At 41.2% G+C, this 26,885-nt stretch overlaps 1 protein-coding gene and 1 long non-coding RNA gene across 5 annotated transcripts in view; one reads left to right on the forward strand and one right to left on the reverse strand.

The window, feature by feature from the left end:
• BANP (BTG3 associated nuclear protein) overlaps positions 1-26,885 on the forward strand; it is a 166,929-nt gene that overhangs the window by 106,471 nt on the left and 33,573 nt on the right. The gene's annotated exons all lie outside the window — the stretch shown is intronic.
• On the reverse strand, positions 12,077-22,142 carry LOC132592331 (uncharacterized). The gene is made up of 3 exons (XR_009557790.1): positions 22,117-22,142; positions 17,881-18,017; positions 12,077-12,492 (listed from the first exon to the last, which is right to left on the reverse strand). It is a non-coding gene; the product is annotated as an uncharacterized LOC132592331 (long non-coding RNA).

Below are 26,885 nucleotides of genomic sequence, written 5' to 3' on the forward strand. Positions count from 1 at the left end.
AACAGCGTAAGTTCTTTTTAAGTTTTATTTTCTTTTTTTAAGGCAAATTATGAAGGCATATCAGATGTACATAACTTCTGTCCAATTTTGCAAGGGAAGGTTGTTGCTGTCCTCCTTTTACATGCTATTTGTCATGGCAGAGAAAGCAGCAAAAAACTCTATCCACCAGTGAAGTTACTGCTTTGGAATAACAGCTCTGGGTGCTGTATAATGGCTTGTGATATTAAGTTGAATGTAAAATGTCTACTACAGGTTATAAAATTTGATGGCTGCTCTGCAAAATTGTTCATGCTTTAATGGGAAGGGTAAATGCTTAATACTGTGATTGTTATAAGTGTTCCAACACAAGAGAGTGAGTCACACTTCTGCAAATTAGGGCAGGTGCTGGTATTCAAGAGAATTTCAGCAGCTGGGCATACTATAAGCTCTCAGAAGTAAGCAGCAGGAATCGGTGTACTCTTCAGTCTGGAGTGTAGTTTGCTAAGTATGCTTAATGGCAGCTTCACCAGACACAATTCAAAGTAGGTTAAACACATTTAAAGTCCCTTGGAAATAAAATGAGGCTTTCAGCCCTTAACTACGTGTTAAAGCCCTGTTGATTACAATGGGAACTAAATTTGGTTTGATATTTATTTATTTGTGGGACTATCACCTGATTAAAGAAATATTGGTATATGAATCAAATAGAGTTTAATGAATCAGGTGCGTAATTATATCTGCCTAAGTTTGCACATGAGAAAACCATAGCTCTGAAGAAAAAGCTTTCTAAGTTTATTTTAAAGTAATGCATATGTGTGCCATAGCAGGCATTGTCTTAGATGTGTCTCCTTTTCTCTATCACATAAGGAGTCGATACCTTTTAAAAGATGGTGCATGTGCTGTGTTCATAAGTCTTTCTGTTAGAATCATTTTACAGATTTTTAAAATAGGCAGATTAATCAGTGGGTGCCTTTTCAGTCAACCAGAATGGTTTGTAACCTGTCAATCTAACTTGTTGCCATTAAGCATTATAACCATATTTACTGATCACTTGTCCCCTCCTGAAAGTGCAGAGTGGATTGCCATTTTAAAAGCAGAAAGTCCATTAGGATACTGTCATGCAGTTGAGCCTTACTTGCCCCCAACCAATCCACTCTCTGAATAGACATTCATGCTGCCTGACTGAGAAGATAAAAAAGTTCAGATGTATTACAGCCAGGACTGTATTGATAGGAAAGTGATACTTCCACACCCAATATGTGAAATATTTCAACCCATGCTGGCTGCTCTCTGGTAGGGTTGCCAGACTCAATAGAGGACAGGACTTCTGTGCCTTTTATTGCCCTGCTTTCTCTTGAGTCTGGAAACCTTAAAGAGAAACCAGCAGACCCTTTGCTTTGGAACTAAAACAAAGGGTCTGCTGGATTCTCTTTAAGGTTTCCAGACTCAAAAGAGAGCAGGGCAATTAAAGGCACAGAAGTCCTGTCCTCTATTGAGTCTGGCAACCCTACTCTCTGGCTGCCTGTGATCAGTGCTGGGCCAGTGTATTTCCTGCTGTAAGGGGCAAATATGAAAGTGTCATAAAGAGAAAAGCATCATCCCCATAAAATAGATGCACTCTATGCTTTATGAGACTGCCCAGAGTACATAGGAAGCTGCCCTATACCTGTACTGAGTCAGACCCTTGCCGCATATAGCTCAGTACTATCTACACTGACTAGCAGTGACTCTCCAGGGTTTTAGGCAGGGTTCTCTCCCAGCCCTACCTGGAGATGCCAAGGATTGAATCTGGGACACCTTCTGCATACAAAGCAGATGCTCTGCCACTGAGCCATGGCCCTTCCCAAATTGTAGAGGAAAGTTGTTGCTTCTACTGTTGTGGCAGCTAGTCGGAATAGATCAATGCCTTTTCTCTAAGAGTATCAGCTCTCTTTTTATCCATCTCTTTATATCTCAAGTAGTAGCATTCCTAGATCAGGACTACTGATTTTAACACCTCCAATTTTATAATTAAAATATTTTCCTAGATTTTATTCCCTCTACAATCTCTTACAAGAACAGCAGACATTCTTAGAATTCATTTAAGTCTACAGTCATACCTCAAGATACGTCTGCTTCATGTTGCGTCCTTTCAGGTTACGGACGCGCCGAACCCCGAAGTCCCAGGACGGGTTACTTCCGGGTTCGGCTCGTCCGTGACCTGCGCGCATGCGCAGAAGTGCAAAATCGCGCTTTGTGCATGCGCAGAAGTGCCACATTACTTCATGTGCGTGCACAGATGCGGCGCTTCATGTTGCGGCCTTTTCATGTTGTGAACGGGCCGCCAGAATGGATCCCGTTTGCAACATGAGGTACCGCTGTAATTCTTTATATTACCGTAGTCATTGTCACTTGAATGGTGATGTAATCTCACCCACATCCCATTTATTGGATTTAAAAAGATCCCAAAGTTTCCATCTTAATTTGTAACTGTTCCACACCATTAGTTTAACTGCCCGGTTAATTTAAGTTGCTATTTTTAATCTCATTAATCTTTAAACATGTATTGTATTTTAATGCCAATGCCATCCTGCTTTTAAGGAAACTTGACAGATGGAAGGAACTATTTTAGGAAGGAAGGTATTGAGCAAGTACAGTATTATTAACTTCACCTCCCCCAAAAAACTCTCTTATCCTTTCTTCCTGTATTATATCCTCATGTCCATCACTACTTTGTTTAGCTTAGTGCTGTTATGGCTCAGTAGCTAAGATGTCTGAGTCAGGAAGCCCCCAGTTCAAATTTTGCCCCAGCTACAAATCCCCAAAAAGGATCAAGGCAAGACATCTGAATTTTTTAAAGTGTTGTTTCTCTCCAAAATATCACTGTGATCCAAAGACTTGCAAGTTGGTTCTGCTGGCTTTGGTTTCAGATGTGCACGCACTAAGGGAAGTGTATAGGGGACAGCTTCTTCTTTTGAAATGAACAAGGGGTTCACCAGAGCTCCGCCATGCTCACTGAATCCTATACCATTTGTGGCACACATGGACAGTTTCATGGGACTCTACAGCTCATATCCTGCAGGTGCCTTCTTTGGATGAGGTTTCTGAGTGTCAGAGTCCATGGACTAGTCTCTGGTGGAGCAGAATGAGGTTTCTGGAAAAGGATAATTCCTCTGTCATATTTTTGGCGTTCTCCTAAGAGGATGGGTTGCTCCATTAAAATTCCTCTCACGCAGCCGGGAGTATTTACAGTGCTTTAAAGGATCTGTTCTTTACTTGGAGTATATTATGTTCTTTATTCACCCAAATCTTGTTTTAATATTGCTGTAAATGTAATAAGGAGAGATATGATAAGACAGGGTAATCTTTGAAAATGAAGGGGAAATATTTTTTCTTTGCTTTGAAAGGTGATGTCTGGGCCTAGACTTCATCTCATTACAATTTTTTTTTGTAATAAAAACTGTCCTCTGTGTGGAATAGCAATGATTACAAAGCTATCTTTCTAGGGAAATCTATCCCTAATCTATGGAAATAATTCTTTCTTTCTCTCTCCTTTTAAAAAAGCATTCTTCATTTGTGATTCTCTGATTATCTGATGAGAACTCTCCCTTAACACTTTTGCACTTGGCCACATGCTACCTTATTTTACCCATATAAAAATCTGAATCCCTGACCTTTCGCTTCTACTCCCCCTGATTCTAGCAACCTTTGTTGTCGTTTCTATATCTTTCCATGCAGTGCTTGCTAGAGCCTATAATCATGCTTCCTTTTATTTTCACATAAATGTGTACACTGTATTGTAATGCCCCAGTTTGGCTGGCTCTGAGCTGCTAGTAGCCTTTCAAAATGCAGAACCCCAGGGCTGGAGGGCTCCACCCTCTCCCATTAATTAGTGCTCTCCTAAAGAACCTTATGCATTGGTTTTCTCACGCCTGGTATATGTAGTGGGATTGATCCAAAGGCTGCTTTTTTCCAGCATCCATTGCTGAACAAATCACCCAGTTCCCTCCTTACAAGCAGAACTCTCAGTGAAAGGCAAGTCCCGCCTTTCATTGCTTTTACCAGGCTCAATTTGCTTTTCATTGAATGAGAGTGTGGCTCTGTGAGCATGAAAGCTTACAGCTGCGTGACAGGTAGAGGATGCAGGAAGGGCAGCAGACGGTGGCACAGAATTGGCACATGGTTGGCTTCCAGATTGTGATCTAAACGGCCGTGGTCCAGCATACCTGAAGGAACATCTCCACTCCCATCGTTCTGCCTGGATACTGAGGTCCAGCGCCGAGGGCCTTCTGGCGGTTCCCTTGCTACGAGAAGCCAAGTTACAGGGAACCAGGCAGAGGGCCTTCTTGGTAGTGGCACCCACCCTGTGGAATGCCCTCCCACCAGAGGTCAAAGATAACAACAATTACCAGACCTTTAGAAGGCATCTCAAGGCAGCCCTGTTTAGGGAAGCTTTTAATGTTTGATGGATTTCTGTATTTTAATATTTTGTTGGAAGCCGCCCAGAGTGGCTGGGGGAACCCGGCCAGATGGGCGGGGTATAAATTATTATTATTATTATTATTATTATTATTATTATTATATTATTATTATTATTATTATTATTATTATCTATAGCCCAGTTCATAATCAGGCAGTCGGTGGACATCAGCTGGCCTGGCTGAGCCTCTCCAGTTGGCTGTTGGGTCCTCTGCCATCTCCATTGCTCTGTACTTCTCTTTTAACCCTGATGGCATTGCTGTCCCAACTACCATGTCCCTTGTTTTCCTTATGTGAGTATTGTAAAGGGACCTGTAAAGTGTGCGCAGGACAGGCTGTAAAACACAATTCAAAGAGTGCCACTCTAAAAGGAGGAGACAAATATATTTCTGCTTTTAGCCAGTTTGAATCTGTGTGATAATGAATGTGCTACCCTGTGAAATACACCAAAACGTGTGCTTGTCTTGCTTGTTTACACAGCATCACATGTCTGAGTGTGTAAGAAGAAAGGGGTATGGGGTTGGTTACAGGGCTTTGGGGTCCTTGTGAGATTTGGCTGTTAGGAGAGAGAAAACTGGAAGAACTGTATACTGATGAATTTTGATTCACCTACTTAACTGTTGAGCTAGAAGATCCTGAAACTTACTTTGGTTTATTAGAAGCTCAAGTGGTGTCCTAGCATCTGCATTCCTCACAGAATAATTGCTTTTTGGAGGAAAGTGGGGGTGAAGCGCAGGAGGTTACACGAGGCACAGGAAATTCTTTCTTGTTAATTAAAACATTCTACAAATGAATAACACACTTGTCTTGGGAGGAAAGGATTGGCTAGTAGGTGCCAATTCTTCAGCTCTTTGCCAAAGCAGGCATGTGAGGATCAAATTAATTGACTTCTGTTGTTCATTTGCTTAATTCTTTCTATTACTGCTGGTGTGTGTGTATGCTTTAATTCAGTCAAAAGAGGGCAACATTCCTTCCCTTTTCATTGTCTTTTTGTCTCATCACCGCATTGTGTATTCAATAATTAATTTTCATAAATCAATATAGCATTTGTGTCTTCCCCGCCTCCCAGTGCTTCTGAAACATAGCAAAATATTTGTGTTTAGAACAGCCACCGCAAAGTAGAACAAAGGGCTAGCTTATACCAAAAAGCTTCCCCCCCTCAATCCTTTTCCCCCAAGTTGGTGTGATGTTTTAGTTCAGTGTTTTGACAAACTCTGGCTTGAGCTGCAATGGGAGAGTGTGCCAGTCATGAAGAACCCAGACAAAAGCTGGTTTGTTTTCAGTACAGCTCATCTCTCCTGTCTTTAAAACCCTTCTAAGAGTTTGTGGGCTTTATTTAGTTGGTACAACCATATGGTTTGCCAAAAGTAGCGTACTGTATTCCTTGTTTAGTTGTTTAGTGGAAACCTTCAGTTGTTTGTTTGAGCCAAAAGCTTTGGTCTTTGGCAGTGGGTCATTGCTGCAAGGATGTAAGTACTGTGAAACTCCGAATAAAGACCATGCCAACTACTCCTTTATTTCAAACTAGCAAAATATCCATAATAATTATGGGGTGGAGTGTGTATATGTGTGGTAGGTATTTGCTTTTCCTCACCCTAGTTCACTGTAGACAATACATGCCATGGAACTCAACTTTGTGCCCCCCACTCAGTTTGACACACCAGGTGACTGCCCAGTTCACCCATCTCTAAGGCTTACCCTGTATTCCAGGCTCAAAAGCTGTGTCACACCCCAGTTTCCAAGGTCAAAGCTTTGTAGGTAAAGAAAGTCTTCTGCTAAATGAAAATATTTTGATTCAATGAACATGAAGTTTTACAGCCTAATAAAAAGAGCTCTAGGGCAAATATGGGTGGAGAGTCAAATTGGGGAGTTGGCATTTCTCTTTATTTCATTTAAAAGGTTCTGGCTGTGAAATTACTTTAGCTAACTATGAGCCATTGTTTCTATATGTTTATTAAACAGCCATCTCTAGTCCAAAGTTGTATAACTTTTTGAACTTTAGGAGCAAGTTGACATTTAGGAAATATGGACATGCCACTTTTGGAAAAGCCAAATGAAGGACCAGTTTCGTCAACCTCTCCAGTTGTCTGCACAGATGACCTGAGGCTGCAAAGAGTATCAGGAAGGATGTGCTTAATAAATCTGCTTTTCTCTCTCATCCCCTTCCTCACTTTCCTTGAGCCTTATGTCTTTGAATTGCATGCACTTCTGGGGCTGATCTTATTGTTTCCCCTTTAAAACAAATCCTGATATTACCCCCAATCCCATTGACTGCGGCTAATAGGCCTCGGAAACTGCATGTAGTTCCCAGGCAGTTGAGTTACACCCCCAAACTGCGTGAAGGTAAGGAAAGTTAATGTAGGAGCACCAAGTGCAAATGTGTGGTGGAGAGTACTGAAGAGTTCCTTTCCCTTCTCATTGCCACATAAGGGGAAAAGTGGTGGCGGCTGTGGTGGTCACAACAGGACAAGGTCTTGCCCCAGAGCAGAAAACCCTTGTTACTACTTCCATGTAGTTATTTAGGCACAGCTAATTACAGTTGACAGGCCTGGGATAGAAAAGCTGATGGAGCATCAGATTTTTTTCATTTCCCATCTGTTCTTTTGGTAGTTCTGTGTGAAATGTAATCTGGGTTTGATTGCATTAATTTTGTCTTTTTCCATCCTCAACATACTCTGTGGGTGTTCCTATAAAGTGTTGGTTAGCCTTGTGCCATATGTTCATGCTTGACATTAGCCTGGAGACAGGGAACTCTCTGAGCCCTTCTGCTTTATGAGAGAATGAATGTAAGATGGCACAGGGCTCCCAACATAATTAGCTACCAGCTCATAAAGGAACTTGTTGTTTAATGATTTTCTACCATGAACACGGGTTTTTTTTTGTAAAATAAACTTGAGACCCCTTCAGAAAGAGAAAGAGAGAGAGATTACTAATTAGTTTACAGGCCCCCACTAAACTGGTATACCCCAGGCACTCCTGTTTCTGGGGCCTGCATTATTTTGCATGCCAGTGAATCTGGTCCTAATATGTTAGTTCCTGATATATATGGCTGTTTCCAGTGCTGTCGTTCTTCTTGCACCACACACCTGGTCATTCTTCCTTGCACCATCTCAAAATCTTATTCTATTCTCAAGAGCAGAGTGGGGGAGAGAAAGGGGAAGTCTCATTGCGTGAGTGGAGCTCCATGCACACAGTGTTGGATACAACCTGTAATATCTACAGCATCTTTTTTTACTTTCACCTTGGAGTAAACTTCTCAGTGCTTTTGTCCAGAGCAGGGCAGTCCTAATTTTCACACCAAGTGGGCCGTAAGAATACTTCAACATGGAACCCTCAGGCCACACACTGCCTTGTTGCGTGGGAGCAGGAAGCGTGCCCAAAATTTGACACTCCCCCATCTCTCATGCTGCCTTCCTAAAGCTGACTAAGCAAGGCACCAAGTTTGAGAAGGAGAGACAAGGCTCTATCAGGGTCCTAGAACCCTCCCATCTCCTTCCCAAAGTTGGGAAAGCACTAATTAGGCCTTTGGAAGGAGGGTGGGGGACTCTAGTAGGACCCTGTCAGAGCCCTCACACCTCTTTCCCATAGCCCAGCACTTTGCTTACCTGGCTTTAGGAAAGCAGTACAATGGCTGGGGCAGGGGGAGGCCTGGAGGGTCATGCGTTGGACTGCCCTGGTCCAAAGGATGTTGTTTGCTTATTTATTGTAAAATATGTATTCCACATTTCCTTCAACTCTGGCCGGCCTGTCTCAGTGAATTTCATAAATGAGGGGACAGTATCAGGAAGTGGATCTCTCAGAGCCACTTTCCCTTGGCAACTTGTTTTATGCATTTTATGGACTGAAAGTGCCGAAAGTTTTCAGCTTCCTGTGCAGCCTTGAAAAACAACAAAAAAAAACATCCAAGGCAAGAGCAATAAAAATATTTAAGTCCACACCCATTTCAGATGATGTAAATGAAGCAGTCCACTTTCTACCAACTAGCATTTAACTTAAAAATAGCAGTGTTCAGGATTGCATGCTGTGCCAGACATGTTTTTAAAAAAATAAAAGAGAGTCTTCATGTTATTAGCAAAAATTTCTAGAGCGGAGTAGAGGAGAGTAGTCTAGCAGCTTTAACTTGTATCTTTTGAATTTGGGTGGGTTACACCAGTAATTTATTTACTGAGCGTTGTCCTTCCCCAACCTTAGTGTTCCAGCCAGTCTCCAGCCAGTTATCTCTTTAGCAGATTTTATTCATTAAGTCCCTTTAAGCTGCAGAGCTGATCGCAGCATACGAAGCCTTGCAAAACAGCATAAACAAAGACAACTCTGTGGTCACAACTATCTGATGTGTTCTCCCAACAAGGCTGGGAGTTAATGGATTCACGTTCTCATCATTATTGTGGCTTTTAATTCCCATTGCTTGCAAGCTAGCTGGAGCAATCAACCTCCATATGGAAGACACCATAAACATCTCAACATTTAAATGTTGGTGGGAGTGTTTGTGAATCATTTCTTTTTTCAACCCACTTATAAAGGAAAACAGGACCCAAGCCTGATGTGAAAAATGTGCAAGATCAGATTCTCTTCTTTTCTCTTTTCCCTCCCCTTTCCCCTATGGTTGCTGTTGTTTGACTCTGTTGTTCAGTACATTGTTTGGTCATGTTGAGGAGGTTAGGATGTTTAAATTTCTATTTAACACCTGCAAAATTATATACTGGACTCTTATCTTTTTTTAAATGGAGTTACAAAGGAATATTTCACTAAGCGTGTTTCATAGACAGAATTGAAAGTTCATCCAAGATACAGTTGAAATGATTAGTTCCTTGGATATATATTTTGCACAGGCAAACTGGCAAATGGATCTTGACCCAGTTTACAGCTTTAATGGTTGGGAAAGCATAAGACAGGTTTTTTGACACTGTAGTGGGAGTCTTCCCCTTGTCTGTGTTTCCTGGGGCCAATGCAACATGTCAGCCATATGTTGAAGATCACAGATCATACCAAGATGGGATGAGCTTTAGGTGACACAACTTTTCTGTATTAAGCAAGTTGTGGCTTTGTGGTCCAGAAATGCAGCACTGGGGATGGTTTTCTTTCTGCTCATGGAGTTCTAATTTTCTTCATAGAGAAAATTATGTATTACTGACAGACAAAAAACCCTTCCCACCCTACAATATCAAGATGAGAACCCCTATAATTCTGGTGGACCATGAAAGGAAGTGTCAGCATGAACAGCTGAAAACATAAAGACATAGTAAACAGGAATCCTTCTTGTGCCTGACACATTTAAAAATTGCATACACAGTTTATTATCTTTCATTTTCTGTTGCATCAAATATGGGACAACCATATTAGTGTGCAGTATCATCTATTTCAGAACTCTCTTGGAGTTGTACAAGAGAAGTACCATTTGAAAAATAGCACAGGGGACTTTTTAAATGCATGTGCTCCAGAGAGAATGAAGAAATGTACATGCATGGGATGCAGAGGCAGGGAGAAGGAAGAGTTTTAAAAATAACCATAATAAAATGAAAAAAATAACATCACCACTACTGTTGTCTGTCTTTCCATCTCTTCTGTGTTAAATATCCATTAAATGAATGTTAGATGCGGTTAAAAAACCCTGAATTGACATGATCAGTTTCCAGAGGATTTAGGCTGCATTAGCTGGACATAAGGAACAGAGGGGGAAAGCTAGGGACTGAAGGATGGTGGAGTGGCAGGCAAGGCGGGATTAGAGTGGGTGGTTCAGACATGGATGAAAAGTTGGTCTTGAGGGTGGGACATAGGAGGGAGTTGGGCTGCATAACCTGTTAAATCTCTTACAGCTTTGTAGTTCCAGATGAAGCTGCCTTATACCTGCTTAAGGCTCTGGTGTGAATAGCCACTTAAAGTATTCTACCCTGTTTGCAGCCAGAGAAATTTGGGGAAGGGGGAAACAGTTTCAAAAGATGAGAGCATCTTTTATGTTTTTGCTGCTTGATCCTTTTTAACTGCCATGGCCTGAACCCGGGACCTTCAGCATGCAAAGCTGGTATTCTGCCCACTGTGTCATGGTCCTTTCCTCATTCTACAAGATTTTCCATGACTAGCCTGTAAGATGATTCTTTAAAAAAATGATAGCTGATTCACATTTGTAAGCTTGGAGTTCTTACTATTTCTTTGTACAAAAACTAGTGTTAAGGTTTAGTTAGTTTCCAAATATGCATTAGAATGTTTGTTTTGTTTTTGTCTTTTTAGTGCATAACTCACCCTCTTGTATTGTCTAGATTTTTGCATTGAGAAAATAAAACTGTTTTGGCTTGCATTTGGCTTCTGCAACTTGGACGAGTTTCCATGAGGGATTCTATTGGCAAACTTAGGAGGGAAGTGTGGGTCTTTTCTTGAGGTTATCTGTCACAATGTACAAAAGGTTAAAAGAGAATACAAAAATAGTATGTCTACAGGGCCAGAATTATTTCTGAGAGTAGACAGTTGGCTTCAGCAAGTCCTGAAAGGGATAAACTTTCAGCCTCTGATTGCAACATGTTGATTAGGAATGCTGTAACTCAGTGATGGGGAACATGTGGCCCTCTAGATGCCATTGGATTCCAGTTCTTATCGGCCCCAGACAGTGTTGCCAATGGTCAGGGCTTTTGGGAGTTATAGTTCAGTTAAAACACCTGGAGTGCCACAGACTCCCTTTTGCTGCTGTAAATCAAACACTTGTGTACGCTTCATTGTTCACATGATACTTCTTTGACATGTACTTGGGCATCTGAATCTGAGTACAGCAAGAAGCAGCCTTGTGTGAACCAGTTACAAATCTGCTATCAATGAAACATCCATCAGGAACTATAGCTCCATAACTAGCAGTAGGAGTAGACCTGGTGTGTGAGATTCTGTGTGTTTTTGTGTGTGTATCTATATATCTATATCTATATCTATCTATATCTATCTCTACCCCCTGACCCTTGCTTCACTAGGACTTCACCCATCATTTTGCTAGGGGGAGCAACTGAGCATGTGGGGGCTACCCTTCCATTATATTTATTTCATCTCAAAAAAATCCCTAAAAGCTTGTATGAGCCAATGAACAGCAAGGTGAAACTAAGGAGGTGTGGGGCCTGATCAGTGCATGAGTGGTTGACTACTGGGAGCGCCATGTAAACCACTTTCAATAGAAGAGCAGGATGTAAGTGTATCAAGTACACAAAAATATAATATAACCAAACCACATATAATTAGCACAGCATTTGAACCACAGTATCCAAAGCCAACCAGTGATTATTCCAGTAATGCAGCAGTAGCAGCAGTAGCAGCAGCAGCAGCAGCAGTAGTAGTAGCAGCAGCAGCAGCAGCAGCAACAACAACAACAACCCAACCAATGAAACACCACCTTCAGGGGCAGCATTTTTTGAATGGAACCTACTCATGTGCACAGAAGTTCCATGTGTGCATCAGAGTGTTCACAGGGCTGTGGATCAGGGCAGCTGTGTGAACCTCTACCATATTGTTGTTACTATTGTTGACTTTCCTTAGCCAATGGTGTGACAGTAGCAAAAAGTCCCATTTCTTGTTTTCCCCCTCCCCCCAATACTGTGGTGTGATGATCATCTGCTCTTGAAATGAGTGAAGGTTGTATGTTGTCACCATTGGGACCAGCTGGGAGTAGCAAAAAGAAACTGGTCCTTTCTGTTGTCAATAGCAGTCTTGTTTGCACATCTACATTAGAACTTTTGACCTGACTAATTGAACCTACAATGCTTAAATTGCACTCAAATGTGTTAATGTTAGATACTGGGTGTGCACGGAGATTTTTTGGAATCTTTACCTACACAATTGCTTGCATTGTTGAGCAAAATGAACTGTAGCTTTAAAACATGTGTGTGGTCTTTAATCAGAGCATCTTCTTTCTCCAGATTTTATTTTTTTATTTTTTAAAAGCTACTATCCATTGCAAAGGTCCTAAACAATTATTCTCTAGTGGCAAAGTCTTCATTTATTTTTAGACAATTGGCATCAAATACATGCTGGCCTTAGAATGCTTCTTTGATGACAGTCTGTGATCCAGCTGGGTTTACTGAACTCCTGAATAAACAAAGACAGGGAAGAAAATGGGGGAAAGAAACAGCTTATTTTTTTATGTATTTGAAAAGTTGGCTTTTAGCAAGCTGCAGGTTTGATTTTTAAATGCCCAGCTTGAACAGCCTTATGACTGTCAAGTGGCCTTTGATTTATCATTGTGGAGTGCCAAAGGTTATAGAAAGGTTAGTCACACAGTCCAGAAGATCTACATAGGAATGGCACAAAGCCACACATTCTGTAATTCACAGACTGCCTAAACGCTTGTGTTTATACTTAAGCTAGTTTAGTCCCAACAACTGAATTTCAAGGATTGGGTTTAAGTGGCTTGTATACCATGAAGAGTTGAAATGAACACAAGACAGTCAATGTGTATTATAAAACAGGGGTGGGCATGGTTTGGTTGCTTTTTTCTGTTGAGAGCCACATTCCCTCGGGGGTAATTTGGGCAGAGCCAGGGTCAAAACTCTTCTGGATTAACCAATTATGACTAATAACTGCAGTGCTTAATTTTTTCACCATAGCTAACTTAGATTAGAATTCCCGAGTCTACGTATAAAGTAAACCCACCCCACACTGGGTCTGATGAATTGCTTTCAAATTAGCATACAGAATAATTATATTTTAAAGCACACACCAATACAGCTACTGCTCTGGAAAGCACGTAAAGTAATTTTGATTTCAGGGTTCACATTCTCTCTATGTAGAAACACACACACTGTCTACCAATGGGGTAGCAGCTGGGGCACTGAGAGTATCTTTTCCTCCAAGCCATAAAACCAGAAAAAGTTCTGAAAAATCAATTTACTTTTATTATACAAAATACTGTTTCTTCAGTTTTGAAATTATATAAAATGAAAGGGAATGTCTGGAAAAATAAAGAGTAAAAAAATAGAAAAGAAGGATGGAGGAATGGGGCAGCTTCAGGAGATGCTGGGTGTGTGTGCATAAAATGAGACTGCAGAATGCCCACCTAAATTCTGTATAAAATGTGGGATGTTCAACAGTAAATTGAGACATGCTTGTATCTGGCTTGAGGGCTGCTCATGACACTAGCTGTCTTTGTTGCTTTCAGAGAATAGCAAAGGGAGGCTGCTATTCAGAGCCAGGGAGTTACCCAGTGGCATTCTGCAGAGATCCATCTCCCTCCTCACCCCCTCTGCTGTTGTTTAACACCTATATAAAACTTTTGGAAGATGTCAACAGGAGATTTGGAGTGAGTTGTCACTAATATGACAACGTTCTAGATCAGTGCCTGGAGGCAATGATGGGCTGGCTGTTGGGCAGCAGATTAGAACAAGATGGAGGTGTTATGGGGAGAAATCTGCTCTGAACAGGGTTGCACTCTCATGCAAGGAGCAGGTGCGTAGTGCAGGAGTACTATTGGATCGAGCTTTGTCACTGAAGCCTCAAGTAGCCTCTGTGGCTAGGAGTGCTTATTTCTAGCTATGGCTGGTTCACCAGCCAAAGGCCCTTTTGGACAGGGATGACAAAAATCCACATAAACCACTCTTTTCCACTGGCCCTACAGGAGGGATGTGGAACCTGTGGCTCTCCAGCATGACCAATGGTCAGGAGTGATGGTGCTGTAGTCCATCAACATCTGGAGGACCAATGGTTCTCCTTCCCTGACCTAGAGTCTTGTGTCCATCCATGTGCATGTTGTGTTCCTAGTTTATTTCAATGAAGGAAGAAGATCTGTGCATGGAAGAGTACACATATGCAGGGCTGAATGGGTAAAATCTTGAAGGTGGGGAAAAGTCTTTATCTTTTTGTTTAGTTTCTGTGCACTTTTTTATATAAACTCAGTGGTGATAGCAAAACCACACAACTGAGATGATGACAGAACCACAGCAACCTTGCATATAAGACAGACCATCTTGGCTGCAAGACTAGAAGACTGTCTCCCTGCCTTGCAGGTCTTTTTCCACCTGGCCTGGGAGGGCGGGGTCTTGACTCCAGCTACAAAAGCTGCAGCTGCTGAACAGATGCTTGGACTGGGGTGTTTGCGGTTTCTTGTTGGGGCAGGGGTTATTGCTGGGTTTTAAAATATATTTTAGATCTTGTGATTTATGTGGAAAAGTTTCAGGTTGGTTGTGTATATCTTAATGTTTTATTTATTGTTCATGATGACTTTTGTTATGTTGCAGTTATGTATTTTTTCATGTTGTAAGCCATCCTTAGCATGGTTTGAACTGTGGAAAGGCAGCATACAAATAAAATTATGTAGGTATGTATGTAAGTCCACATACTTTTTTCCTTTTTTTTTTACTAATCAGTTTGTCCAAGGTATTCCAGTACATATGAACTGCAGCCTGGAAAAAAAAATGCCGTACACTTCTGCGAAAACATCTGTGACTGCTTCCCTAGAGACTATTTTTACTCCTCATTAGATGAGTGAATAACAGCAACTCTATTCAGTAATTCATTTATTTCTAAACCACTTATTTTGTATAGTGCTTTTTGAGGGTTTTTGACCTTCCATTGTCTGGTTGTAAGTCTTAATAATATTCCTGTTACTGTAAGGTAAGCCAGCATTATCCCCATACTGCAGATGGCAATCTGAGAGAAAGTGGCTTGTTGAGGGTGAGATGCAAACTGGGGCCTTACTTAAAAACCTTAATTAGAAAGCGTGATTTTGCCTTCTCTGCCTCTGCTTGTTTTCATGCAATCATGAAAAGATTAAGAAGGGAAATGTATGCAATTTAAAATATAACAATAATAATAATGATGATAATAATAATTTTACTTATCATTCCCCTTATTATTCATTACTTGGGAACTCCTTTGGAATTGGTAGCTTGTTTGCAACAGAGGCCTGCAGTAACCCCTGCTTCGAAGGCTTTAGTAGCAATTAGGCCCATGGAAATTCAAACATTTTCACTATAAAAATATTTTTTCAGGTCAGAGTTGCAGCACAAAAGTTGTGCAAATATTTTTACTTTGCAAATAAGCTGGTTCTGCAATGTATTTTATTAGTGATCTCTGGGTGTTCACATTAGAAGCCATTTTTAAATGTACCTAAAGTAGGTGGCCTGCTGGGATTCAGGGTTGAAGTCCAGCTGTCTTGTCAACATGAGAGGTTGTTTCTACCGTATGGAACAATTAAGGTGGCTGAAGAAAGCTCTGCAGGAACTTTCTTCTAATAATCATATTTGTCTTGGATTAGCAGCTCTCAATCCGTTTATTTTGAATATTTTCTCTTTCCCTCTCATTTAAACGCTGAGAATGGCCTTTTGCAAAGCAAATGCTGTACTTGGTCTGAATATTGCCTCCCAAGTTACAGAAAGACTGAGGTCACCACCAAATGCTTTTGTGCCATAAACTATTTATCTTGAATGTGTTTATTTAACTGCCTTATCAAAATCAGCTCTTGCCAGATTGGGTGGATATAGAACATTATTTGGCCCAGGAACGATTAGGAGTAAAGTCCCCTTGAGACTAGTTAAACCTGGAGACTTCTAAAGTACCGGTAGTCAGACTTTCTCTGACCTTTCGTTAGAAAGACTTCATTCCTGGGCTAGCTGACTTCCCCTTAAGTTCCCTTTTTTGACCCAACATCCCTCAAGACCCTTCTGGACTCTCTGTAGACTGGAATTGTGGCATGTGTGTTGTGAAAACACGTGTCAGAAGGGAGGGGGGGAGGGAATTGCCTTGCTTTCCTGCACTGCAGTGCAGTTTCACTGGGGAACATGAGATGAAGTGAGCGCACTATTTCTGTTAACGTGTGAGTCTGGCCACTGGAAATGGCTGCAGCTCAAAACCCGTTGAAATGCAATAATTAAAAAGTACTTTTGTGACTGTTATTCATTCCAATGGAACTTGAGAAGAGACAGTTCCATCTCTGTAACAATAAATTATACTTAGTAAGAATAAGTTTAAAGAATGCTGTTGACTCTGGTAAAGCCTCTATGATTTAGATGGCAATAAGCTGGCCAGGGGGATGATAATTTGGGTCGGAGTGCTCCAGCTTAGGGACAAAATGATTACTCAGATTTTGTGCTTTCAAATTAATCTTATTGAGTCCAAAATCCCCACCTGTTTCAGTTCCAAGGAAAACATCCGGTCATTTAGACCAAACAGTCAGCAAGGGTGTAGTTAATCAGGACTGTCTAATATGTTAGCCCTAAACTTTCAGTTCAATGCCGGATGTAAATGTCATACCCATTGATCTAGAATGCCGAAACTTGATTTGAACAATAACCCCCTTTTTATGCTCATCAGATTACAAAACATTTCTCTAGCTGGGAAGAAAACATTTTTTAAAATAACTTTTCCCCAGAAGGGGAAAAATCATTTGCATTACAATATACAGCACTGGTGCTTTTTGTTCATCAGAATAAATTGCATAAGCTTTACCTTTTGGATCAAAGAAATGGATTGACTGCTGCAGCAATGAATGGAGTATAATTTGTTATTGCTGGTTTGCTTTTTTGGGGGGGGGATCCTGAATCCTCTTAATGTCACCATGAATTGGATTACCTTGCATTAAAGTAAATTGTGTTTGTAAAGTCCTAGCTGAGGATATGGAATATATGGCTAGTTCTTAGTAACTCTAAGAAAGTCAGCAGCTGAAGGCTGAAGCATTTTTGTATGAATTAAGGCTTCATTTCTAAGCTTTATCCAAGCCTTTGTGTTCAGGATTAGGTTGCTGTGGTCCAAACATGTCCATGCTCAAGTCAGTGCTGATTTTTTTTTTTAAAAAAAAGATTAGCTCACTAAAGATTTGGAGTAATGTTTCTGTACTTAAAAAGAAGTCTAGTAGCAGCCCATGAAAATCTGAAAATGTTTCTTTCGAAGGGACAATTCTCACATGCACACCCATGTTATTTTAGATTGGATGACTGACTCTTGTACTTGAAGCTTTATCTGTGGTGTTAGAAGTGTGAAAACAAGTCGCCATCATCACTGAATGTTGCACCCACCAAGTGTTGAAATGTATCCACGTGAACTAGCTGTAACATATTGACTGAATGCTGTAGAAATGAGTACTTTAGTACAGAAGTATCACAGGCAGGAGTTGGTTGCATTCCTGAACAGCAGCATAGCCCAGCAGTTCTGGCATATTTGAGACTCCACTCCTGCCCCTTCTGCCCTCTACTTTTGACTTCTCCCCAATTCAATACACTTGGAAAGACCACATCAGTGCAGTTGGTGCTGCGTCTTTATTTCAGTGTGTGCTACAGTGAGTGCTATCTCATAGTTTAGACTTGATTTGTGGCAAGTTTGCCAAAGGGGTTGGCTGTCTGTTCCTTATCTAGTCGGTGAAAACTGGACTGTGTGAAATTTGCCTGATCTCTACAAGCATGGGTGATCACTGTCCGCCTATTTCAATTTTGCAGTAACTCCTACAGCCATCTCTCTTTCAAGAAGGGAAAATACAAATGGAATTACCTCTTGTTTTAAAACAAGCATAATTTTGCAGAAATCTGGGCAGCTCTTCCAAGAGAGACTTCTTATTCTTTGCGTTCAGATCATTTTGAGCAGCCTTCCAACAATAGTACTGGCATCCTTAACCTTGTGTCCTTGCACTATTAAAAAAAACATTTTTTCATAACTCTTTTAAAACAATCTTTCCCATTAAATAATTCCTTGGAAGCATAGAGGGGAAATTTTTTAGGACGAGTGGGAATGGTCAGTGACTTTTACATTTCAGTCAAGATAATTCCATTTTTGTTGGCTTTGGGGCAGGGGCTTCCCCCCAAATGTTTTTTACCTCCTTTGGTAGCTTGTCACATCAGGGAAAATATACTTTATTTTACAGAGAGCACACTGTGTCACTTTTATCCTAATAAAAGTGTTCCTTTGTTGGATGCCAGAACAAAAACAGGAATCTTGGAGTGCCTAGGTAGCGGAGGGAATTGATCCCTTATGAAAAACCCTTTCCCTACCCAGACAAATGGAAAATATCTTTTAAGCCATAAAAGGGTGTAAGTGAGAGGACTCTGAGGTTGATCAGTTCCAAGAAGCATCCCTGAGAAGTCGCAAAAAACAACAACAACTGCACATCAAATGTAGGTTGACTTGAAAAGGAAAGCCCATCCAAAAGAGGCCCAGGATGGAGTGAGCTTGACAAATAGACAAGGCTCACTGCTGCTTATTGTGCATTGTGTGGGCTCTCTCTCCTTTGAATAGGGAAGTGGAGCGAGTCTGCTTTCTGTTGGCTATGAAATCCGTGCAGGCTGATACGGCGCTGAGCATTTGAAAATATTGACATTTTCTTACAATCCCCAAGTGAGGCAAAAGCTGCCTCTGATTTGAATGCCAGAGAGAAGCAGAGAAGCAGCCAAATGATTATGACATTCCAGAAGGCAGTTGGTACGTCCTTCATTTAGTGCTGTCTCATATTCTCAACACCTTATCCCTGCTGCTTCACTCCCTAGCACAGGGTCGGTGCAAGGGCAACAGTTTTGAACCCCTGTCTTGAACTATTTCAGCCCCATTTGAAATCTCTCATTTTGCAGATTACAAAATGAGCAGTTTTGAAAGGCTGAAATCCCCATTTTTTTGGTTCTTAGTTCTGGGCTTCTGCTGCTGAACTGCATGTTTCTGTAATACACAGAAATTACTCAGTGGTGAAATGCAGCAACCAAGGCAGTGGAAGAGATGCTACACCTGTGACGTGGGGTCTCTCCCCCCCCCGGGAAGCTGTAGGATGATACATTGAAATAAGATTTTTCTTTACATGTTGCGCCCTGAGCATTATGACTTAGTTATAAGAATGAGGTTTAACCTCAGCTTAAAGCAGTTTCTTGTTTTCAAATGTAAATGATACCCACCGACCCCACAAATTCCTGGCCATTTGGAAGGGCACTGACTTTCTCAAAAAGAAGGAAAAACATCTTTATTCATTCATATTATTTGTTAGATGTCTGTACTGCCTTTCAGTACAAAGATCAACCAGGGCAGTTTGGAGTAAGGAAAAAAAAGCAGTTAATGACACTTTGTGTGTGTGTGTGTGTGTGTGTGTGTGTGTGTGTACGTGCGCGTCCATCCTGCCCCTTCCAGTTCCTCGTTCCCGAGACCATTGAAAACGTGTGGACATGCCTTGACAGCTATGTTAAAATATTCACTGCATGTGGCTGTTTAGGTAGCCTGAGCGATTTTTAGGTATGCTTTGGCAGCTTTCCAAGAGTTTGCCGTTTGATAAATGGTGAACGTGAGCAGGGTTTGTAACAGGCTTTCATCTGTTGCATGAGTGTGTGTGGCTTAAGAGTCTTTGGCATTCCCCTCTTAAACCTTGAGAAGATATATTATACTTTAGATTATGATAAAGTCATGGGACAATTGAGAACAGAGTATTTAATATTGTGTTACTGAAATATATTGATGCATGCATCTATCTTTTTGCGGAAATTTAAAGGCTCTGCTCTCAATAGCTAAACTCAGCACCTATTAGTAATGCAATGCGTTCAGACTCATGGATATTGTTAGAATAAGGGATGTGGGCTACAGTACAGTACTGTACAGAGTACAGTTGCAGTGAAAACCCACCAACGTAAAATTACAAGTTTGATGGCTTCTTCCTTACCAAGGGACCCTTTGTCTGATGTTGCTATGAAGCTAAAGCACCTCTTTAATTACAATAAATTAAAACATTGTCCAGTATCACCTTACAGACCAATTAAGTTTGTTCTGGGTATAAGCTTTCATGTGCATGCACACGAAAGCTTGTACCCAGAACAAACTTAGTTGGTACCCAGAACAAACTTAGTGGCGCTGTGGGTTAAACCACAGAGCCTAGGGCTTGCCAATCAGAAGGTTGGCGGTTCGAATCCCCGTGACGGGGTGAGCTCCCATTGCTCGGTCCCACCTCCTGCCAACCTAGCAGTTTGAAAGCACGTCAAAGTGCAAGTAGATAAATAGGTACCGCTACAGTGGGAAGGTAAATACCGTTTCCGTGTGCTGCTCTGGTTCGCCAGAAGCGGCTTAGTCATGCTGGTCACATGACCTGGAAGCTGTACGCCGGCTCCCTCGGCCTGTAACGCGAGATGAGCGCTGCAACCCCAGAGTCGGTCACGACTGGACCTAATGGTCAGGGGTCCCTTTACCTTTAAGGTGATACTGGACAATTTTTTAATTTATTTCGACTGCGTCAGACCAACATGGCTGCCTACCTGAATCTTTAATTACAGTTAACCATAATATAGTTTTATATTCTCAAATACTCATATGGGACAGGTCTGGCTCATGTGTACCTCTGCAGAATGGCTGTCATTTCTGTGAGATTGGAATCCCATGCTGCAGTATTAATGTCAAGAATTGGAGAGCAAATGGTTCATTTTCCCACCAGTGCTGCAAATCTCCAAAGTAGCCATGCCACCTACCATATCTGCACAGCTGCAGTTTCAAATGTTACAAAAGGCCAAACTATTCCAGAGGTGTGTGCATGAATCAATCCTTAGAATTCCTTCTTCATTCATGTGTAAAGGTGTTTTCCACTCTCCTGAGTACAGGCGCCTGCCCACTTATGTGCATCCCACTCATGCACGTCTGCATTTATGTGGGTCGGCGCAAAATAAATAGATTGGCATCCTCTTGTTGGGGGCTGCTTTTATCAACCTTGCCCTCCGTGGCCAGCTGCCACACACACTGACTCCCCTCAGGCAAGCAGGCAGGCTCGGGAAAGGCTAGGTAGTGTCTCCCGTGATCTTCCAAATAACAATGCGTTAACATCAGAGAAGTAAGAGAGTGAAAGAAAGCACACTCTTCATGTACCCCTGGCAAGCAAGGAGTGGAAGCATTATTGTGAGGCACAAATGCAAAAGAAGAAACCCCTCCGGCTGGAAGATGAGCTTCACATAAATTATTAGGAACCAACATTCTTTTCACTCATCTTGAGGATAGAAGAAAATATTTAACAGAACATGTAGCCGATACCATTGTCACAACAAGATTGTTCTTTTCAATGTGTTGCCAAGAGTTTGTCCAATTCATTTTTCAGCACATGGTGGCGGTGGCTTTGTTTCAGCCATAATGTATTCATTTCTGGCAGCAGTTAGTGTGTACAAAGAAACAGTGTGGGAAGAATGCAGATAGACTTCCTTGGATGGAGATAGCAATATACATAGGGTGATTGGACAGCCCAGTGCCAAATCTGAGAAGTTTATAATGGATAGTTGGGCTATTAGTGAGGAAAAGAATGTAACTTAGGAGCCAGTTGGCGCCTGTAAAAATAATGCACAAACATGCATATTGCAGGGCACGATCCATTAGGAAAGCCTCTACTGAAGCCCCACAGAAATTAAAGGAATTTGTGCAGGGGCACAAAATAATATGCCACTTTGCTTTTAAAATTAAACAATCCCATCTACAAAATTAGCCCCGTTTTGTGTTGGCCTCTGTTACTCTAGTGTGGACCTAACATTGGAATCATCGCAGTCTAGTGTGGGCTATATAGAAGTCTCTATTAAAGCTGGCTCCAAATGATATCAAAGAGAAAATGGAGCAGAGCATGAGAATTTGCTTTTACAAGCCATGAAGATATGGGAAAGTGTTTTCAGAGGCCAGCTAGAATGAGGGAACAGTAAGAAGGAAATGAAGGATCAATGGGATTTGGAGTAGCTCATACGTTAAAATGAGCAAGGGATTGCATGAAAGAGTTATTTGCTTTATGAATAAAGACTGTACCTTATAGTCGCCATCCCATCTCTGGCCATGTGTGAAAGATCTAAGTTTCCTCTTTAAAAACAACAGCAGCAACAAAACACTCCTATAGCCCAAAGTCCATGTAAAAAGTACCCAGTCAAACCCAACAACAACACCACTGCTATTCAGATGCTGCTGATAACTGGCTTTTAATATATAATGATCTATCTTGCATATGCAGTTAATAAACATCATGCATGTGAGTGAGACCAGCATTTCTCTGGCCAGCCTTCTGTGGGGTTTATGAGTATATTTTGATTTATACAGCATTCATTTTACAGCTGTAATTGTAACCAGCGCACCGGTGCTGCCAGCATTTCACCAAAGGCATTGGGTCAGTATAACTCGTCTTGCAACGGTCAAGTAGCTTTGCAAAATGTCTTATGCCTGTTTTAACAGAATGATGAATAATCCTTGAGATTCAGTGGAAGCAATATCATACCTGTGGTTTTAATACTCAAGTTCTCTAGTGTTTAACTACCCTTGATTTAAAAGCCACTGACAAGTCTGCTATAATTCTGCCAGCAACTGCTTTCACACTTTTCTTAGCAACTGTCTAATAACACAAGATGTTGCCATCTAATAGGCCCAATGCATAAAGGAGCAAAAAAGCTGTGCATGTAGGTGGTTTCAAGTGGCATCTTTTCTTACACTCCGCGGAGGAACAGAAGCTGATCTTATAACTAAAAGTATGTTACGTATGAATTTGCTGCTCTTAGGCTCTCTTGAGGACTGTCCTTTCAACTGAATTTTGTGGGATTGATTCCTAGCTTTGGTTCTGTTTCTGTTTGTGGTGTCTTTTGCATGGGAAATTTCAGCTTACATTCTTGAGTAGCAAACACCTGAGATTGGATTGAGGGTGAATTTCACAGGAGGGACTGAGCTATCATTTCCCTATATTTTTTCCTAAGGACATGTCCTGGCAAGGGCTCTCCCCTCCCAAACCTTGGTTGTGTGTTGTATAGCTCACAACTGGAGTTGCAGGAAATGGTCTTGGAGAGGGGAGGAACTTCTTTTTATTTCTGCCCTTATTATGTTGTCATAATACATGGGCAGCACAAAGTGCACTGTGGAGTTAGGGGTAAATGCCATGAGGGATACAGTCATACCTCGGGTTACGTATGCTTCAGGTTGAGTACTTTCAAGTTAAGTACTCTGTGGACCCGTCTGGAATGGATTAATCCACTTTCCATTACTTTCAATGGGAAAGTTCAGTTCAGGTTAAGTACACTTCAGGTTAAGTTCGGACTTCCAGAACCAATTAAGTACTTAACCTGAGGTACCACTGTATTTGTGTAGCTTAGTAAACAGACATTGCTGGAATGGGAAGCCTGTGCCAACCCCCCAACTTGCTGGCTATGACTCCCATAATCCCTGATTGTTCGCCATATTGGCTGTTGCTTAAGGGACAGCCACGGGTTCCCTGTCCCTTCTCTGATTATTGTTGTGTTTAACTTGTTAGTAATGTAGAGGGTTGTATAATAAACCACTTCCTCCTACTTGCTTTATCACTTTTTTTTGAAATGGGAATCACCTTCACATTCCAGAATCAGACAATTTTGCCTTTTCACATTCATGGGTAGTGTAAAATTTTGGTAGTGCTCTGCATCTGTCTAGTCCTGTTGTGAGCTAAAAGGATTTCTCCTTCAAGCTGGCTTGGTAGTGATCTGTTGATTGTGTGTGGGGTATGTGGGTGTGTTTTCTCCTTTGTAGTGTGCCTTTGTTTCACCATGGATTATTCACCTTTCTTTCCCCACAGCACCTGCTTGGGTGGGGCCAGCTGGGTGACTTAGGTTGCTTTGGAGTTGGACAGTTGTTGCCTTACCTTGGCTTGCAAAGAGTTGGAATTTGGTGGGCTGCCTTGCCTGCTTTCCACTTTTCTTTTTTTCCACTCTTGCTCTGATCTCTCTGTTTAACTTCTTGACTTTATTTCTTCTCTGAATTTCATAGTCATAGCTAAGCAATAGAAACCAGCCATGAAGCATTTCTCAGGCATTCCATTTTGTTCTCTCAGAATGAGTAAATGTGGAGAAATGTGCAGCTTTGTTTCTTTGCCTTGGCACTTTGGTGGTCCACTCTGGGTGTTATCTAACAGAATTCCAAACAAAACCAACTTAAAAAAAACACGCATGTCCCATTCCATATCAAGCTTGTTTCGGTTAATCCTAATATCATGTGCTCTTTTGGAGAAGCAGAGGTTGGTGGATATAATCAACTGGAAAAACATAATTTATGTAACTTCTTTAAAAGCCAACACTCCAGATATTTCCCCCCCTTTCATTCTTTCTTTCTTTCACCCTGATCCTTTATATCTCAGCTATGACTAATTCGTAGCTTCTGAGAAAGTTTAGGACTGTCACACCCATTGGATGTCTGTTTAATAGCACATAATTTAGCATGAGCTTCATCCTTCATTACCCAGACTGGAACCCTCTCTCACTCCTTTAGTTTAATGGGTCAGTTTCATTGCTGTGTTTCCCTTGGCTGGAAGCCTCATGCTACAATCAAATTTGGGAATAAACAAAGATTCATCTTTAAAAATGAACCTCAAAAGACTTTCCTACCCTCTTGGGCAATAAACTGTTGTTTGCAGATTATAGAAGCAGTAGGCATAAGCCTGACAATAATAAGATAGAACTTGGCCATTCTCTCCACTCCACCTGCCTACAGACCTATAGGCATTATCTTTAAAGTACAGATGTAAAGCAAATAGCTACAAATGAATTCTCTCAAGATGACCCCTCAATATATTTATTTGTAATATGTGCATACTGAATTACTGATTTCAGCATATGCACCCAAACAAGTGATATCTTGTTTTAGTGTTGGCATTGACCTGGAGCTAGTACTCCAGGGCCTTGCATTTCCTTGTCCTAGTCAAAACTGAGGTTTTGTGATGGAATTTTGGAATAGACTTGAGCAAAAAACTGCATTCTAGGTTTGCTATTAATTGTAATGAATCAGTTGGTGGGGATGGAATACTGAGAATACTAGCACATTGTGATATAGCTATAATATAACCTTTGGCTAATTAAACAATTGCTGGCCTTCTAAATTGTAAGCGGGTATTGTTTTTGTTTGTTACTATGTTATGTCTTTTTGTGTTTTTATATTGTAAACCATGTGTGTGTGTGTATTGTAAATCCATATATTAGGGTGTTGAAGTGGTCCAGGACTCTTTCCCTGACTGATTTATTTTCTGGGTCCAGTTTATGTAGTGGGTTCAATATCTCTGCTTAATGGTATAGTGTGGTACCATTAAAGTCTCTGGATGCAGGATCTTGGTTGTAATGTAGAATTAAGGGTACCTTCTTCACCCTACTGAGAACCAGACATTGTTTGCATTACAGTGGGTGAAAACATTTTTCTCACATGTGTTTATATTTCTCTCTAGAAGTAGCATATAAAACTCCCATGAGAGTCTCCCAGTGAATATTGTTTTTACCGAACATGGTGGAGGGAAGGCCTTTGTTTGCGAGAAGCACCCAAACCATCTTAAAATGTGTGTTACATCGCCCCACCAGCTGCTGCTAGCAATGGGTAACCCATCCAGAGTTCCTTCGTGGTTGCTGATCTACCTGTTGCACATTCCTCTAGCCTTCTAATACCCACCCATTCAGCCCAGTTCACATGGACTTTGCATCACATTTTCTGCATGTCTTGATAAGCCAGCCATTAATCCTTGAATGTCAGAGGCAAGGGTCCTGCTCTTGCATTGTGAAACCCCACTGATTTGTAATCATTTCAAGAAGGGCATCCATCTCTGTAGAACTTGGCACTGCAATCAAAAGAATTCTTTGTAAATAAAGCATGTAATGAGTGTAGCACAGGCCTGTGTGGGCCCCTGAAAAGAACACAGTAAATGTCATTAGGAGCAAAACACAATTATCTGCACAGAATGACAGTATGTTTGTACATCAGTGGGAATTAACACTGTGGCAAATTTTGAACCCAGTACAGAAATACCAAGGGTCGTCAAAGGTTCATTCCATAGTATGTCCCTTGTAAACATTACTCATAGCTAGTTTTTTTCCACACAAAGGCATACATTTCTTAGCAAAAGTGATGGCACACATTCCCCAACTTTCTGTCGAAGAAAATAGGTGCCCTTATTCTATATTATGACTGCATCCAGTGATGCATGCTGTTTCCAGTGACTTCAGTAATATTGTGCCAGCCAAATAAGTCCAAACGTCAGGTGGGGTTCCTTGCACTGTACCATTTCGCTGGCAGAGAAAACACTTGGAAGAGTACACTCAGTGTCTGGGAAGAGGTTAGGTGCTCAGCTAGTGAAGTTCTCCTTGTATCCTTGCCTCATGGCCTCTGGCTGCATTCCCCTGCTCCAAAGCCCTTCTGATTTCCCTCAGGCACACTGCCTTCTTCTGCCGCCATATTGGCCCTTGCCAAAACAAAAAATCCATTTTTGGCAAACTAATATCTGATTCATTGTGAAACAGGAAAATTACATCAGCTCATACGTTTCTCTAATTTGCCAAATTTATTTAAAACAATCACTTTCCTTTTTTATGTATTTATTAAATTTTATTAAAGATACATGCCAGGAGGTTCATGTGCTGAATTTGGTGGAGGGGATGACAGAGTATGAACATAAGGGGAAAGAAGCCAGAGGGCAGCCATCAATCCATGTAGAGAATTCAAGGCAGAAGCCAGGGTTGAAGCAGATGAAATGTATTATAAAAATATCAAACTCTCATAGAAAGTCCCATATGTCAAATACTCATAAAAATGTG

Source organism: Zootoca vivipara, chromosome 6 (genome assembly GCF_963506605.1).
Source record: "Zootoca vivipara chromosome 6, rZooViv1.1, whole genome shotgun sequence".
Taxonomy (NCBI): domain Eukaryota; kingdom Metazoa; phylum Chordata; class Lepidosauria; order Squamata; family Lacertidae; genus Zootoca; species Zootoca vivipara.